This window comes from Calidris pugnax, unplaced genomic scaffold, assembly GCF_001431845.1.
Source record: "Calidris pugnax isolate Ruff unplaced genomic scaffold, ASM143184v1 scaffold211, whole genome shotgun sequence".
Classification (NCBI taxonomy): domain Eukaryota; kingdom Metazoa; phylum Chordata; class Aves; order Charadriiformes; family Scolopacidae; genus Calidris; species Calidris pugnax.
The window spans coordinates 4,122,211-4,139,911 of NW_015091083.1; the positions used below are offsets into that span (position 1 = coordinate 4,122,211).

General features: G+C 42.6%; 1 long non-coding RNA gene across 2 annotated transcripts in view; it reads left to right on the top strand.

Annotated features, from left to right (window-relative positions):
- The window catches only part of LOC106897197, a 160,204-nt gene that overhangs the window by 20,239 nt on the left and 122,264 nt on the right, over positions 1-17,701 (top strand). Inside the window, exon 2 of one of the 2 annotated variants that reach the window (XR_001413748.1) lies at positions 4,758-4,847. The exons of the other annotated variant lie outside the window; for it this stretch is intronic. This is a non-coding gene — a long non-coding RNA (uncharacterized LOC106897197). The remainder of the gene's footprint in view (positions 1-4,757; positions 4,848-17,701) is intronic. 2 annotated transcript variants of the gene reach the window in all.

Sequence of the window (17,701 nt, forward strand, 5' to 3'; positions counted from 1 at the left end):
CTGCACCGATGGGATGCCAGGTTTTGCAGGCGAAATTCGCCTCCACGCTTCCACAAGGCACTCATGAGAACAACATGCTGGTGCCTTCACAGCTTGCAGGGCCCAGGGACCTGCAGAAAATGTGGCCCTCTCACCTCGCCTCGATGCCTAGGGCAAGCTGCTCCTGTTGTCCCTCCTGTCACCATGTACATACACGAGTCCTCTGTCTCCCAGTGTGGTTTGCCTTTCTGGAAGATACTGGCAGCTCCTGCACTGGAAGCCCTAAGTAATTCCTGGGAAATTGTGCCCTGTGCTGGGACAAAGCTGTACAGCAGGCAAGGATGCTCTGGCAGTTCCATGTGTTAACTTCAAAAGTCCAAGAAATGCCCCAGATCACCTAAGAACTTAACACAAGATATACTTAAATCCTTCCCGCTCCAGCTTTCTAAAGATATTTAGGCAGAAACATATGCAAACTATATAGGCTTAGAGTGGTGTGGGTGGGTGATGTGAAAGTCCCACTGATATCTTCCCATGGCTCAGGCCCCTTAAACACCTCTTGACAGCCTGAGCATTTAAGTTTTACTGATATATTTCTACTCAAGTGGTTTTCTCTGCAAAGCTGCCATGGTTATTAACTCACTGGAGTTCACGAGGTGCCGAGGCAAGGCATTTGGGTGTCAACGGCAGCATTTTGATAGACAAGCAGGGAGAGAGAGAAGTTGTAAACATGTTTCCAGGGAGACGGGGGAAATCGCCAACTCTGCAACTGTCTGAAGAAAGGAATAACTGTCACCTCTGCACCCTTGCACAACCAGTGTTAAAACTGAGTTATATTGAGGAATTGCCATTCCAATCCCAGTGACTGAATGTAATAAGCTGGTCTTTCAATTTTGCTGGAAAAAGGGAAAATCAAGGGTCTTGGTTTTGTATGAAAAAACGAAGAAAAAGGGGTAAGATGGCATCATTCAGACCAAACTCTCATGGGAGGCTGGAAACGTTGTCAGAGGACAGAAATGGCTGCAGGGGAGCTAGGAATGTAAATAATGCAGTTGTGCCAACCGAGGACCAGCTTTTCCTAGAAGAGCTGCCTGCACATCCTCTCACTTCTCTTTCAAATACTGTTGATCACTGGATGAAGCAAGTGCACCCTCTGGTTCTTGTTTTGGGAGGTCAGGATGAGAGGGCAGAGTCACTTGCTCTTCCGAAGGTGACTTCCTGACTGACCTGTGATTCAGAAGCTAAGAAGAACGGTGACATTTTACAAAGTTAGGACTACCCGAAAATGTGAAAGATTCTGCCTCGTGTAAGGCCGAGGGGAAAAGAAGGTTGGGGCTGCATTTTTAATACTGTTTGGGAATCCAGGTCCCCAAGACAGGTGATGTACAACCTTGTGAGCATGAGGGAGCACTGGGGAGAGTGCATGACCCTGTGTCACCATCTCCCTCCTGGTGATGGTGACAACATGTTTATGGCTGGAACACGGTCCCTGTTCCAGGGGCAGGGAGAGGCAACAGAGACCTGAGGAACCAGAACCACATGACTTTTAAAAATCTTTGCTCCTGAACTGCAAATGCATTTCTCTCTTTGCATAAAGCGAGCATCTGAGGATTAACTGAGACATGACAAATCACAGAACCACAGAATGGTAGGGGTTGGAAGAGACCTTTGAAGATCATCTAGTCCAACCCCCTGCCAAAGTAGGTTCACCTAGGACAGGTTGGACAGGAACTCATCCATGTGGGTTTTGAATATCTCCAGAGAAGGGGACTCCACATCCTCTCTGGGCAGTCTGTTCCAGAGCTCTGGCATCCTCATAGTAAAGAAGTTTTTCCTCAAGTTTGGATGGAATTTCCTGTGTTCCAGTTTGTGCCTGTTGCCCCTTGTCCTGCCACGGGGCACCACTGAAAGTAGTCTTGACATTCTCTTGACACCTGCCCTTTAGATACTTATAAGAATTTGTAAGATCCCGTCTCAGTCTTTTCTTCTCTAGGCTAAACCGACCCAGGTCTCTCAGCCTTCCCTCATAAGAGAGATGCTCCAGTACCTTGATCATTTTCACAGTCCTCTGCTGGAATCTCTCCAGGAGTTCCGCAGATTTTGGTGCTGGAGTTAGGATGTAGAGAAATCTGGTGAAGCAAGTCATGTAAAGGACTTGAGATAAAAAAGGCATGGCAATTAAATTGATAATAAGGGAAACACCCTTGGGAATCCCCAAATGCAAACCCTCATTGATTTCTTCTGACACTGAGAAAGAAAAAGCCAGGTCGACACTTTGACAAGCACTGTGTGAGGGGAAAAATGTAAATTACAGTCAGGTGATAATCCCAAATCAAAAGGAGTTCAGAAGAAAGAGAAGTGTATAAGCTTGTTTGTTTATAAGTGAACTACTTTACAAGCATGGATGTTATTCCCTGAGGACATGGCTGTATTGATAATTCCAACAATAATGTTTAAAAGGAAAAGAAAAAAAAAAACAACTCAGACAAACAAATTACACTGAGGTATCAATAAATTATTTTCTCTGCCATGCAAAAGAAGGAAAAGACTACCCATAAGCATCTTGATTAATTCTGCAGTCTGCCGAGGTGATGCTTTGTGTCAGAAATGCAAATCTTTTCTTTAAATGAAAATGTTTTTTTAATCACTCCAAAGATTAGTAGTACTGACTCACCACTAACAATTTATTTATTATTTATTAGCAGTTTATTAATATTATAAAGATCTAATCTGTTTTCTCGTATTAGTTTCCTTTTCTCACTTCACCTATATTGGATTGAAAAATTTGGCTCAGCAAACCATATTTTCAACACATTTGACCCTTACTGATAAGAATATTGATTTTGTTTTAAGGGACCTGGCCTGGCATTTAAGTCTCCAGTATCTAATTCCCATCTCTGACACAAACTTTATATATGATCTTGAATAGAGGGCTTAATTTTTTGTGCCTCATTTGCCTCTTTGTAAAAGATGACTTTTGGGAAGAGAGTTCCTGAGCTTCATCCTCTTAATAACTGTAATCTTTCTTCTACTTTCCAGGATGGATGTGCTTGTGGTAAATTAGCATCCAGTATCTTTATGTCAATATCTCTATTAAATTAAATAATTCTTTTCCTCTCCTGGTACTTGGATACCTTACATACTGCAATTCTCTCCTCTTTCAGTCTGTGTTTTACTGTGCAAGGCAAGTTTTCTAGCCTCCTGTCATGAAAAAATGCTCTTCTGATCATCTCCCTAAGCCCCTCCGTGCCTGTGCTTCCATGTGAGTTCTTGTGTGCAGTATCCAGATGGGATTTATTTCTCTAGTGTTCTGTGTAGGAAGTTCCAGCAAGAAATTTTGCAGAAATGTTGTCCCCTCAAAATGACAGGAATCTTTCTGAGCCTGTTCATTCATAAAAAATACATCGGACAAAGAGACGTGTACCTCTGGTACCCCAAAACCATGTCTGTCATTGTGTCCTCCACACCCCAAACCCAAGAAAGGCCCAGCTGAAAGGTCAGCATCTCTTGGGAATAGCCTGTAGGAGTAAAATCATAGAATCATAGAATGTTTAAGTGGAAAGGGACCTTAAAGATCAGCCAACCCCCCTACTATGGGCAGGGACACCTTCCACTAGACCAGGTTTCTCAAAGCACCATCCAGCCTGGTCCACATCCACATCCAAACACAACTTCCCTGGGCAACCTGTTCCAGTGTCTCACCAGCCTCAGAGTGAAAATTTCATCCTGATATCTAATCTAAATCTGCCCTCTTCCAGTTTGAAGTCATTACCCTGTGTCCTATCACTACATGTCCTTGTAAAAGTCCCTCTCCAGCTTTCCTGTAGGCACCCTTCAGATACTTGAAGGCCACAATAAGGTCTCTCTAGAGCCTTCTCTTCTCCAGACTAAACAGCCCCAACTCCCTCAGCCTGTCTTCATAGGAGAGGTGCTCCATGCCTTTCGTAATTTTTGTGGCCCTCCTCTGGACCCTCTCCAAAGTCTCTACGTCCTTGTCGTGCTGAGGACTCCAAAGCTGGACACAGTACTCCAGGTGGGGTCAAAATACAAAATAAGACACTATGGCAATGCCAAAAAAAAAAAGAAGTTTCTGTATAACTGTGTTTAATATGAAATACCCATGTTAACCCAGGAAATGCTTGAGACCACTTTGTGGGTTGAGCGTGGGGCACCCTGATTGTGTTACTCTCCCCTGGATCTCCAGTTGCTGACTGACAGAAGAGCACCTGGTGGAGGCAAAACCAGCCCAACCTGGTGCCAGCAGGAGCCTGCATTTGTGCCACAAAGGCAAGCATTTGAAAGGAGGTTGCTGCTGCCGAAGAGGAGCTGGGATGGAGTTCTGTCTGATGTAAAGTGCTGTCCTTCTGCAGGGCACAAGGCAGCTGTACTGAGTTACCTCGTTGAGCGATGGTGCTCTGCTGTTGGGGAATCCACAGGTGATGCTTTTAATTGCAGTTAATGGGGCAGCATGGAGTAGTTCTGGTCTGGAGCAAACAAGATTTTCTCTAGTTCCTGGGAGAGAGGTATGGTCCACCTCACTCTTAATGTGATGTGGAGCTGGGATAAAGCGAAGATGTTAGGGACAAAAGTCACCAAATGGGGGTTTAGATATACCTGGAATTTAACCTATGATGGCTTCTATTTACTGAATACAGCAGCTGTGAGTAACTTCATGCAGTCTTCCCTTGTGCTAAATTGCTTCATCAGAAGATACTCCATAGGGACCTGTATTATTCCTCCAGATTGAAGCATTTTGTTGCGTTGCTCCTTGTTTCTAGTGCTGAGGTCGCAGTCAAAAAGTATCGTCAATGAAGATCTGTCTGTGCAGCTAAATAAAGCGCTCATGGAGAAAGCTCTAAATGAAGCAGGTCAGTTATATATGTGTACTTTTTCTCTCCTGATCTAGAAGGTAAATTCACTGTGAAATAATACAAAGTTAAATCTGTTTGGTGTTTTTTTAAGAATTATTTGTGGAAAATGCTATCTAGAATTTTATTTTCTTTTCTTAAAGTTGGCTAGGAACAATCAGGACCCCTAAGCACACTTAAACTTGCAGAAAATGCAATGTGAATGAGATGAGGCTCTGGGGTATTTTGTCTCTGGTTTCCTCCCAACTTTAGAGGTACCTAAAGTTTCCCTCTTTTTTGTGAAGGTTTAAAGTGTAGTTCTAAACTATTTGGTAAAGGTTACCTCTCTTTTAACGTACCTCTGTGTATCCCATTTCTGTTAGAGCAATTCTCTTTTGCTCTGTGTGTCTCTCAGGGAGGCTTGTGTGTTTTACAGTATCGTGTGCTAAGAGATTGTAAATGCCGGTGAATAGCTCTGTTTTTTGGAGAAGCTGGTTGGGTTGGCATTTTGCTGCTTGGAAAGGGAGGCTCAGGTGCACTCGAAGAGATTTTTATTTTGTGAATTGTTGTTTCAGACTCAGTGGTGTCTCTTCTTGAACTATATAATCGCCTGACAAAAGCAATATTGAAAACATGTGTGACTCAAGTTCCTGCATTTTTTTAATAGAAAGAACCAATATCTTTTGTGTATATGTGCGTTTGTCCACTGTGTGCCTTACAAAGGTCTGATCCAAAAGAAGGTTCCTGTGGCGTTTGGGTCAGGCCCAGTGGTATGTTAGGACAAACCATATTCTGACACATCGGAGTTAATGGAATTTACCTAGGAAAGTTTTTACACTGATTTACAGTCTCTGACCTAAACATGTTCATTTCTAGTGGGGAGGAAACTTGAGTTGCCTGTATTTTCATGAGTACTTTGTTAGTGTTAGTCTCACTCCTAATCAGATTGCTCTTTGGTGCTTTGAGAGATGCATCTTTGTGCTAACATTAAATAAACAAAACGCACCCCCAAACACAGTGTAGTAGTTTGCTTTCTGGAGTCTACTCTAGACAAGGTGCCTAGATATCTGCCCTCCCAAGTGCCTAACACCAGCATGCTGTATTAGAGGATCAACCTCCCTGACCACAACTAGAACAAAACACTACTCTGTCCTTGAATAATAAAATTTTTCTCCTGTGGCAGTAGCTGATATAAATTATGTTGCTGGGTTCTTTTTTCATCTCATCAGCGGTTTCTTCTTCTACTAACAGAATAAAGGTGAGAAAATGCTGATTCTAAATTGCAGTTGTGAATACAAAGACTTCAACTTTTTTGCAGCACTTCCTCTTATGCAGAAACCTCTCCTCACAAAGTCAAAATTGAGGCCAAAATCTCTCAGAAACAAGTCTTGGCCTATTGTTCAGCTCTTTTCCAGGCCAAGTAATTCTTTGCTACTGAATTATTTACTGAAGAGGAGAATCAGATTTAATCATCAGAGGAGCACTAGAATCTAACAGAACTTTGAATACATATTTAAAATGTTTAGTAGTGTGTGCTCATGTATTCACTTAAAGCCTTTAGAGACTGAGCTTTTCATTACAACTTCAAATGAGATCTACCCTCACTTTTTTAACTTTCCAGACTTTAAGGTGTGTTTCTCAGCTTTTTGTTCTGCCCTGAGTGTGTGGCCTCCTGTTTTGTGCCCAAGGAATCAGAAGTGAGATGTTTTTCATGGTACAAGGTTCTCTTACATGAACATGGTGTGGTATCTTGAGTTCTAATTAACACACGGTGGGGGTGGGAGGAACGCTACTGAGGGACTGCGCTTTCTGCTGAAGGCTATGGTGTGGTGGTTGCAGTGTTTTTGGAATGTTACCCTATTATGCTTGAGAAGCACTTAATTGCACTACACTGGATGTCTTGCTCATTAAATCTCTCTTGTAGCTATTCCAGTCCTGATGCAATCGAAGCTAAACTGCACTAATCCTTCCTCATAGCTATTAGCATTTCAAAAACTTACACTTTAAATAGTTCCTTCTCCTTTCCTCAAGATTTTCAGGGTCTTCTTTTGGATTACTTCTCAGAATGAAATACAATGAAATATTTATTAAGCTTTCTGGGAAAAATCAGTAATCGTTAGTAGTGAAAATTCATTATTGATGCTGTTGTTCTCAAATGATAAGATGTTTTATGCCTGCTTTTTCTTTTTTAGATTTTTTTTTTTCCCAAGATGGCATAGATTGCAGCTGCTCACTATCAAAAATCCTGGCTCCTGAGCTGGCAGGATACCGAATTCTTTGTGCTCAGGCTTAAAAGCTGAACCTCCTGACCTGTGCCTATAAACTCAGCTCTGCTTGTATCAACTAAGGCAAAACAGGCTCTTGTTTATCTTGTCTGCCCTTCGCACTTTCTCCCAAGGCTACTTCAGATTGTCTGAAGCTGACTTTTCTTTTGATGGCTAGCATCTTTTTACCAACACTTCACAAAAGTATTTCCATCCTCTGACACTGACTTTTCTCTGTCTCAGTACAGCAGTCCATGATTTAGCACTTCCATGAGTCCGTGATGTGACTGACATTGGGAGTATTAGGATTATGCTGGAGTGGAAACGGATGTGTTTGGTTTTTTATTGCTGAGATGATGGGCAGAGCTGTACTTACAGGAAAACTTCTAGATCCCTTTCAGAGCTTTTCTGAACTGCTAACCTTAATTTCACATTCTTAACACACACTAGAAGCACGTATGGTGAAGGGGATGCTTTTAGAGATGAAGTGGCAAAATCACGGTTAATTTTTTTTGAGAAAGAGCTCATTAGAGTAGCTAAGCTTTCAATAAGGAATGTGATGTGAGGTTTGTTACCTGTATAGGGTACTTGTGTTCCAGATCCTTGTTCTGTCTTGATGTTTGCTAACTGGCTGACTTTAAATAATTGGGGTTTTTTTGGTTTTGGTTGGTTTGGTGGTTTGTTTTTTTTAAATACATCTGAGTGGCAGAGGGTTGGTTGGAATCAATGCACTTTTCAGTGAGAGGATAAGATATCCCTTAGTAATTATGTCTGAAATTGCAGAAGACTGAAGCCTTTATCTCTCGTTAATGTCCAGATCTGTTTTGGCCTCTCTTCTCAGTTTATCTATATTTAATTAGGATTTTAGAGAAAATACAGCTTTGCAGCTGTAGTAATCATGCTGGAATAATTCCTCGCTCTTGCCATGAAATTTTGCTGCTCCTTGTTGAGGAACACTTCTTTCCAAACTGCAGCGGTAGGTCTCCTCTTCCCCGGGCAAATAAATCTCTCTGAAACATGTTTTCATGCCAAGTATGTGCAAAACTGCAAAGAGTTAAGTTAAATTCATAGCCAGAAGAAACTCCTTGCATTTGTTATGCTCCTTGCCGTGTTGCTAGCCCTGGCTCATTGGCAAGTCTAATTGTTGCTGTGAGCCCGGCCGGGTCCTTCCGCCCACGCCGGGAGGCTTCAGCCACGGCGTTCGAGGAGCCGGCGCTGCGTAGCTGCTATCCCGCTTGTTGAGTTGACATGAGACAAGTTATTACCATATAAATGAGATAAGGTCTTAGATAATTGCAGACTGAAAGTATAACTGGACTGCTTGTGGCTGGAAATCTTAAGTGTACCTTTCTATCTTAATTTTTTTCTTTTCTTTTAAGGTCTGTATATTTTTTTTTTCCTTCCATCCATTAGCCTACTTTATAAATGATAAAAAGAGCCCTTATGTTTTCCTTCAGGCTATCAGCTATGAATCAAATTCTTTGGAGCTGGAACTTTCCTGATGCCTTTCGCTTCTCCTCTGCTGGTTATTATGAAACCTGTATGCAGAGGTAATAAAATTGCTTTGAGGAAAATATGAATGTCAATGGCTTTGACTGAAATAATCCAGTGCATTCAGTTTATTCCATTTTCTTTATAAAAAGTCAAAGACAATATCTTTGGGTCATTCAGTCATTGTCCCTGCATGGCCTGGCCATACACAAAGGTGGGTGGCTGAATTCAGAAGAAGATACTTTTTGCTCTAGGTTGGCATCTTTATTTTCAGTTCCCAGTCACCTGACTGCAGTGTGGTGTGTCAGTGACTGAGGGAAAAGTGCTATTCTGCTTCATTCATCAATATGTTCATCTTCTCCCTCTCACATAGGACAGAAAACCTGGAAATATTTACATGTGTCTCACCAAGGCATGCTGGAATCTTAAAGATCACTTTTAGTAGTTAAAAATAATAATTCTTTTTCCAAATGGTAATCATCAAACATCCTGCTCTTGCGAAGGAGAAACATTTGGTGAGACAGCCAAGCAGTGAGCACTGAATCTCTCATTTGTTCTGGGGATTAAACTCGCATGTCAAGGTCAGGTCTTGCACACTAAGCTTGGATGATATTCAGCCTTTCAGAGAAGACTAGGATGGCTGATGTGGGCTTATACCCAGGAAACAATTCCTGCAGCAGGGCTTGTGCTGGATAAATTGTGGGAGGCTCAACTCGTGAGCCAAAGGGAACTTGCCAGCAGTGCACAGGAGCTAAGTTTTTATTTTCAGTAACAGCAGTGTGAAGCCTGAAACTACCCCAGGCCTACAAGCTGCTTGTGGTTGTAAGGTATTCTTGTGTGTGGTCTAGCTGAAGATTTAAGTGGCAAAAGATGAGTTTCCTGAAAGAATTGTGAAGCTGTGGAGCATTCTTTTTGAAGCAGATACTGGGAACTCCTCAAGTCTGCAATAGGTACGTAGTGCATCCAGAGGGACACAGCATTGCATCTGCTGGCTTTGCTGTACTATGTATGTTCTTGCCAAAGGTAGGATCAGGGCCACCGGGAGCAGGAAGACTTTTCTACTCATCAAACCTGGGGTCCTGCTGCTGGAGGCAGCTGTCGTTCCTCTTGCAAAAGTATCTTTGCCTTAAAGTTAGCTACTGAAAATTTTTCCTCCTATGGATGCGATGATGTCCAGGGGATATTGAAACATAAACAGAGAGATGGCATGAGAAGAAACATCAAACAATACAGGCAGCGTGAAAGAATAATGAATGCTAAGATTAATATTTCAGCAGTCTATTTAAAACCATGTTATTACAGTGCTTGAGGTGTTAAACTTGCTGGGCTGACTAGTGTGGGAAATTGGTTTATTTTAAACATTGTGGAGTCTTGAAGAACTTGCAGAAGTTTGCAACCAAGCTAATGCATTATGCATCTGAGTTGGACAGAAAAAAGTGTAAATCCTACATATAATAAAAATTGATGGAGGTGTAGAAATGCTTGGAGTTTAAAATACGAAGAGCATCCATGGAGATGAAATTGTGCAAAGAAAGAACAATGAAGCAAAAGGAAACCTTACAAATAAGAACAACTGGGAATTTTATCACAAGATTACTGAAGGATATCTAGGATGCACTTTTACCACTAGTTAATCTGCAAGGTAATAGCTAAATTGTCAATTTGCAGGAAACCAGAAATGGAGTCAGAGGCTGGGTGATTCCAGTCCATGTTATTGATAAACAGTGAGGTATATATTGTGGCTCCTGAAGTGGAGCCTGAGTGCTAATATTCTCTGTACAAGATCACCAGCTGTGGAAGAGAATGGGCTTCTGGAAGTAGGAGCTATGGTCTGCCCCACAGCCCAACAGAAACAGCTTTCCCATTGTCCCTGTTCCCAATGTGAGAGGACACAGGAGGGGCAGTTATTAAAATGCATTCTGACCTGCCCTCTTAAAGAGCTTATTTTATACTTTAGTGAGAGCTTGTGCAGAGATCTGATGTATTCATTAAATGTGGGAAACATACGGTGTTAGAAACAACCTCTTGCTGTTGGTATAAACCGCTTCTTGGTGCTGAACAAAAAGGGGCTTATCTCCATCTTATTTAAGATTTGGTATGAGGGAACAGTATGATTTCACTTCTCTAGGCTCCTTTAGCTGCTGTGTGAGTGTGTGTAGTGCTTTATGGCTTATTGTGTGACTCCACAACAGGAAAAACATGGGCTCTAATCTCTTCATTCCTTCCTCTCTTCCCTCCCTCCTCTCCATTTTCCCCCTCTGCCAAAAAAAAGAACAAAACAATGTTTCCTCTTCCAATTAAACACAACAGCATCCCCAAAGGCACAGACTAAAAGCAAGTCAATGAACAGAGAAAACCTACACGATAGGAAACACCGTGTATAGCAGCATGTGCTTAGAAGAAACTTTTGCCTTGCAAAAACTTTTGCCTTGCCTTTTTGCCTGTTAAAATTAACCTATTTGCAATAAAGGTTTAAGTTTGATTGCCAGGTATCGGAGCTGAAAAGAAATGGGGAAAAAAAATCACCCATATTGTATTATTGAATACCATGAAGGTGTCTGATGTTAAGGAATCTTTCAGCATAGCAGAGCATGTGTGCTGTAAGACTTTAGGTAACTATGTTTTAGTACCCTCTCAGTGTAAATAATACAGTGAATCCCGTACGAGACATGGCATTTTCCTTCTAATCTCCTTGTTGGTATCTCTGGAGCAGGGAAGGGGATGTGGAGGGGAAAGAAGCAAAAGAATAATGTTGGCTATGAGGCAAAGCATTGGGGCTATCTGCAAGGACCGAGCTCAGCTCAGAAGGATTAAACCACCTCTGCCTGTCCTCCTCCTAGCACCTGTGGCAGATGTTTTCTCCTGCAGAGCTGGTTCCTGGAGCCCTGCTGCAGCTCAAATCTGCAAGGGAGCACTGTGGTGGCAGCACGCAGAGCCCCCGACAGGCCTCCCCCACAAAGACAGCTGCTGCCTTTTTATTTTGCAAGTTCCCACCCCACTGAGAAATGGTACAGGCAGCCAAAACCGGAGCATTCTTGGGTTAGCACTGCCTCAGAATGGCTGTTGCTTGGGCTCTGTGTGCATGGCAGAGATTTCTCAAGCAGAGCTGGAAACCATCTCAGGCGTGATGTGCTATAATGAGGGGTCTCCAGGTTTTCCAGTTGCCACGTCTGTTCCTCTACTGGCCAGATGGCCCATTTGAAACCACCTCCTCTGAGTAATACTGCCTTACTGTCAGCACTTGCTTTGTGTCCGAACTTCTTAAATGCAGCCCTAGAGTCATATCCAGCCTTTATCTTCTGAACACAGCGTAGTTATTATTCACCTTGCAGTTAATTTCTGATACAGGATATTTTCAGAGTGTGAATCTTTTTTGAGTCTCCCTTATGGAATTCTTCAAAGCTTTTCTTTCCAGTCTCTCTTTCTTTCTTTTTTGGGGAACTTTGTTTCACAAATTAGTTAAGATCTGATTGTGGAAAAAAAACATTAGGAGCCATAACCACTCTGTTACTAAAGTCTTTGTAACCTAATTAAAAGCAAGCTCCAACTGGAGCCTGTTTGGGTTGAGCACCCCTGTGTAATCTCACAGCAAAGCAACTGCTCTGTTAATGAGTGACCGGAGTGTCACTCTGAGCAGAACTTGTTTCAGTGCCACAGTGGATCAGGTTGTTCTGCATTTGATCAGCCCACATAAAGCCAACATGGGGTTTGCAGTCGTGATGGGTTGGTATGTGGGTGGGACTGCTCTCCTCCCTGAGCCCCTGGGCCAGGCTGGACCACAGGGGAGCTCCTTCCCTCCACATCTACCTGAGTCTCCTCTTGGAACCGCAGTGATCACCAGAAGAGGTGATCACACCATCTCTCTTCCTGACTTATGGGTAGGACATGGAAAGGGCATGCACCTGGAAACCAGGTCATCAGGATAAACCCGTCTCATGCTGAAGCTATGGCTTAAGTCAAATAACGTTTTCTTTGTGTCTTGTTAGAATAGAGGGTGAACATGCATTAGTATTTGGATTGCACAAGTACCTAGTTCTGGAAGTTACATACCTCAAAGGTATTTAAGAGGGCTGCAGTATTTGTAAGTCTCTCTTTTTTGCCTTTAGCCCTCATTTTGCCAAACTTGTGCTCTTTGGTGCAATGATCCAAAGATTTGGGATGATGTGTATGTCTGGAACAGAGGAGCCCGTAGCTTTTGACTGTTCCTCTGATGTATTGTCACCTGTAGAAATTGCAGCCTGGATTATGACAGCAGGGAAACTGCAGAGTGTGACAGGTGTAATCTGAGCATTTGCAAAGAAATCTACATTGTAATTTAAATTGAGCCAGGAATCCCCTTTTGCAAGCCCTTTATGCAATCTCTATTCCCACCTGAAGAGCTCCAGGTCTAAAAATAGCAGAGAGGTGATTGTCAGTGTGGGGTTACATACTGACTTTAATAATAAAAATATACCCATGGTGGTTGTGAGTATTTCTGAAAATGCCTGACATGTATTTTTTTAAATGCCCGTTTACCCCTTGTGCGATTTGGGATTTCTCCTATGGCAGGTCACTGAGCTGAGTGTCCAGGGGCTTGGGTTAAAATTTAAAGGGGAAAGAGGTGGAACAGTGAAAATGCCCAGGTAGTTTTGCTGAGTGGAAAGTTGTTACCTACATGTGTATGGGTTGCAACATTTTACATAGCCAGTAATAGATGGTTCATCTCAAATTGCTTATCAGTATGTCCTTTCTGTCCATGTATGTGAGAGGCTGTGGTTTTAATATTTGGGTTCTAGGTTCCTGAGCCTGCTCTGTGCAGATTATTGTGCAATACTTAACACTTTCTGCACCATCTACGTTCACTTTGATGTTTCAGGTCACGAAATCATCCAGGATACTTTTTTCCCTTGTCTATGAACTTTTTTTGCCCCAAATGAATGTGATAATTTTTAAAAAAAAAAAGGAGGCTTGAGTAGAACTTGTGACAAAGCATCAAATGTTGTGTCAGAGGTTGCAGGACTAGACTATTCCAAGTCCTAAACATAGGCTATAGCAGGCGACAAGCACATACCACTTATGCTTACAGCAGGATTATATCTAAAACAAATGCACTGAAATTAAATAACATAAAAGTAATGAAATGTTCTTCATTCCCCAAATTCTCCAAATATATCTGATGTTTATATTGTGATGCTTTATTTTGACAAAAAAAAAAAAGTTTATGGAATATTTGGATCATGAAAGACTACTTAAAAAGTAGTAGCCAGCTATAACTTTATGTATCAGTAAATACTTAGGCTTTTAAGAGACCTTGAGAGCTATTGTTGGCTGTGAAAACATCAGTTGCTGTCCATAAGAACAATACTGGAAACACTGATTCAGTAAAATGTGAAACATAAACCCCTCAGAGTAATAAACAACACAATAAAAACTGTCAGTGTCGTAATTGTTTAAAAGGTGCCTGCAAACCTGAAGCTGAGACCACGTAGTTAGAATAACGACTGAAGAAGTGAGGAATTTATGCTGGGTTCTCTCCTTGCCTGTGGATTTTCTGTGACCTGTGATCTGTCTGTGTAGCTCGGCTCCCTGAACGCTGGCGCAGGTTTCCAGCTGAACTGCTGCTTCCTGAGGTTCCCATCTGTCAACCGAGCGCGTGCGTGCTTTTTACTTCACACTTGCAAGAGGTTAAAAGTATTGGCTTCAATTAAAAAGATGAGACTTTATGTATCTCTTCTATTTTGCATTTGTGACAGGTGGTGACAGTGGATGCGGCTTCACTGGCAAACAGGACCTTGTGAAGTCACAGTAACCGGACTGGGTCCCAAAATGAGGACAATATTCCTTTCCCACTTGGTATTGCAGAGCCCTCGTGTTCTGCAACGGGAGCCATATTATACCAGAAACAAGTGGTTTTGGGTGGTTCTGGATAAAGGTTTATTTTCCCATTGAAGTAGTACTTAGTCATGCGAAATATTTTTTTCTAGCTTGAGTTGGGCTTGCTGTTAGTCACTGCTCCATGCAGTTCACTGGCTTTTTGCCTGTGGCCACCTCTCCCTGACTGGAGGCAAAAGGCGCCACTGCAGCATCTGAGGAAGCTCTCCATCAGCCCCTGTCTCTGCAGGGGTGATGTTCCCACTCAGCATCCCCTGCTTGCTCTCTGCCACTCGTACCACACGTGAGACGAAGCCACAGTTGTCAACAAGTTATCAAAGAGGAGCTGCCTTGAAAGTCAGATTTGGGATTAAATTATGTGCGTAGGTGCAGGAGCTGCTGGGGAAAAAAAATATTGCCTCTGACAGAGATGTAGCTGGGTTTGATGGGAGGAAAGACCTCCCAACAACTCAAGTCACCTGTTCTCTTACCTTGTCACGGCTTACTCACTGACTGGCAAAGATGTATTAAAGCATTTAATACTTTCTTTCTCTAGCCATGGGTGATAGCTGGAAAAATTTTAAATCCTGTTTGCAGTGACGCTTCCCCAAACAGTTTTTTATGTTAAAATTTCCATGGAAATTGTAATAACTAAAAATACCACAGGAGTTCACTTATATATTTTATAATTTAATTTGTATTCAATGACAAGCAACTAAGCAGATTTTGTTGTGCAGGAACAATGTGGACAAAAGCAAATTTTTAATCTCCGTTTTAGGACTCTGTGGGTGCAGGTTAAGGCTGTGTTGATCCTTTCACATTTTTTGTGTATTCCCGATTCACTCTCACTTAAAGTTGTCTATTAGAAGTGCGAATCCTGGCGTCTGTTAAATATAAGCAGTAATAAACCACACTTCCATCAAAATAAAAAATAATTCAATGATTTCTGCTGATAACCTCTGCTAAGACAGACATGGCAACTGTAAGAAGGCTTCTAACAGTTGTTCAAGCATCCTGAGAACTTTTGTTCCCTCTCAGGTTGGCAGACCTTAATATTGTCCCTCGTACTTGCTGATGTCAGCAACAATGGTTTTCTGAGTCTCCTGTCATATCTGGATGCAAGAGTGCAGTAGGTTGCTCTAGGCTTCTCTAGTAGGTGGAAGCGTTCCAAGAAACCTTACATGAGACACCTTTCAGCTCCTCACTCTGATGCGTGAGCTGTGCCAGCGAGCATCACTGCAAAGAATGGCTTTGCAGCTTCTCTCCTCCAGTTGGAAAGATATGCTGTCTTGTATGTGGAGTGTGGGTATGAAAGCAACCAGTGCAAGGTCTCAAACCTGCCATCTCAAACCTGATGATTCAGGCTTAAAGCAAAGGCAGAAATCCCCTTGCCAGGTTCCCCCCAGGGGAGGGGAACCAGTGTGAGAGAGGGCCCAAGGGATGTGGTGGAGAAGGGGCAAGGGAAAAGACAGGCAGGGCTGGCAGGCTGGAAACCTGTGTTTTAGGTATGTTGTTGTATTGTGCTTGAGAAGCAATTCTGCATGGCTAAAAGGAGAGGTTAGTTGTTTTAACATATACAGTAGTGGCCAGTATTGTGATGAAAATGTTACAGCCTAAAAGAAAATGGAGATAGGATGCTTTCTGCACAACTCTTTTGTTGAGGAGGCCCTTTGAGAACTTGTTCCCTGCTGTAGGGCTGTGCTGCTCCTGGTGCTGCCGGCCACTTGCTGGGAGGCAAAGCGGAGATTGCTCGTGAACCAGGAGTGGTCTGTGGGGCCAAAGAAGCTCCTGTCACCAGGCTGATGGCAACGTGCATTGGGCATCACCACCCGGCAAGAATTGGTAACCTAAACCTGCGAGTTCAGTGATACTCTAAGAGGGGTAAAATGAAACTGGTGTACCTAGTAAAATCAACTATCTAGATTAAAGAGTTGTGAAATTATGTATATTTATTTATTTTTTAAATATTGGTTGCCAAGCTGAATTACTTGTCCTTTGAAAGCAGGGTTTCTAGGTAGGGGGCTTCAGGCAGTGTTTTAGTAACAACCCAATTTCTAATTAGATGTGGCTAAGTAAGAGGGCTGTAAACGCATATGAATTTGTAAGGTATCCTGCTGCAAGTAAATTTTTGTTGATAGTGAAGAGATTAAAGAGAAACAATCCCACGTTTAATTTTTTTTTTTTAAATGAACTAAAAGTGTTGCTGGTAGAGAACCGTGGTGTGTTTTGCTGGGGACTTCCCTTTTCCTTGAACACTGAAACTGAGGAAAAAAAACAAAAACAAACCAGCCGTTTACAGGTGGACTGTGCATTTTGCTCTCCTCTAGGAAATGTAGCTCTGTGGGCTGAGAAGTAGCTCTCCTGTTGCTAGCAGTCTCACCAGCTGGTTATGATTTCAGCAGTGAGTTAGTGTGACAGCGGGTCGGGGGGTCAGAGCAGGTCAGGGATGCTCGGCGCTCTGTCTGAAGGACCCTGCTTCAGAGAGAAGTGCACGGAGAGCTCGAGGTTATGCAAAGTCTGAACTGGGAACAGCTCTTTCACCGCTCCGTGCTCTCCATCTGGTCTGGTGGTGTGAAGTGTGTGCTTTGGGTGAAATTGGTATTGGGAGAGGCAGGAGGAGGTAGTGTTCACCCACCCACCCATCAGTGAAATAACAGAGTGCAGATTTGAAAATGCAGCAGGCTTCTACATGGTCTCCTTCATGTTTGTTTGGAGATTATAGATTGATTTTTTGAAAGGGTCTTTGTCAGGTTCAAGTAGTGATGTGGATGCAAACACAAGCAGTAGTTTGGAGTCCTGCATGTCATCCTGAAACGGCACCAACTTGCTGCAACATTTGCCGCACAAACAATAGCGGACATACATCCTTACGTTCAAATATCAGCCTGAAGTCCAAAACACCCATCCATCTCTCTTCCAAAATACTCGTAAGGTGTAGAGATCAGGAGAAGGAGAAAGCATCAGTCTGGACTCAATACGCTTTTCTGAGTTTCCACTGTTGTCGATTGCTTTCCCCAGCGATGGATCGTCGCTTCCTTGGGGCTCCTCGACTCCAGTGAACTCGTAGTGTGGGGCCTGCTGAGATGGAAAGGTCCAGGCAATTGGCACTGAGCCAGGGCTTTTCCTCACAAAAGCTGTTCTGATCCTGCCCTTTGTCATGGGGACACCACTTATTTTCTTTGGATAGAATTTTGGGCAACATGCAATGTAAGCAGGTATAGCTTTAGACGGTTTAAATTTAAAACATACTGATCAGAAAGCTACTTTCAC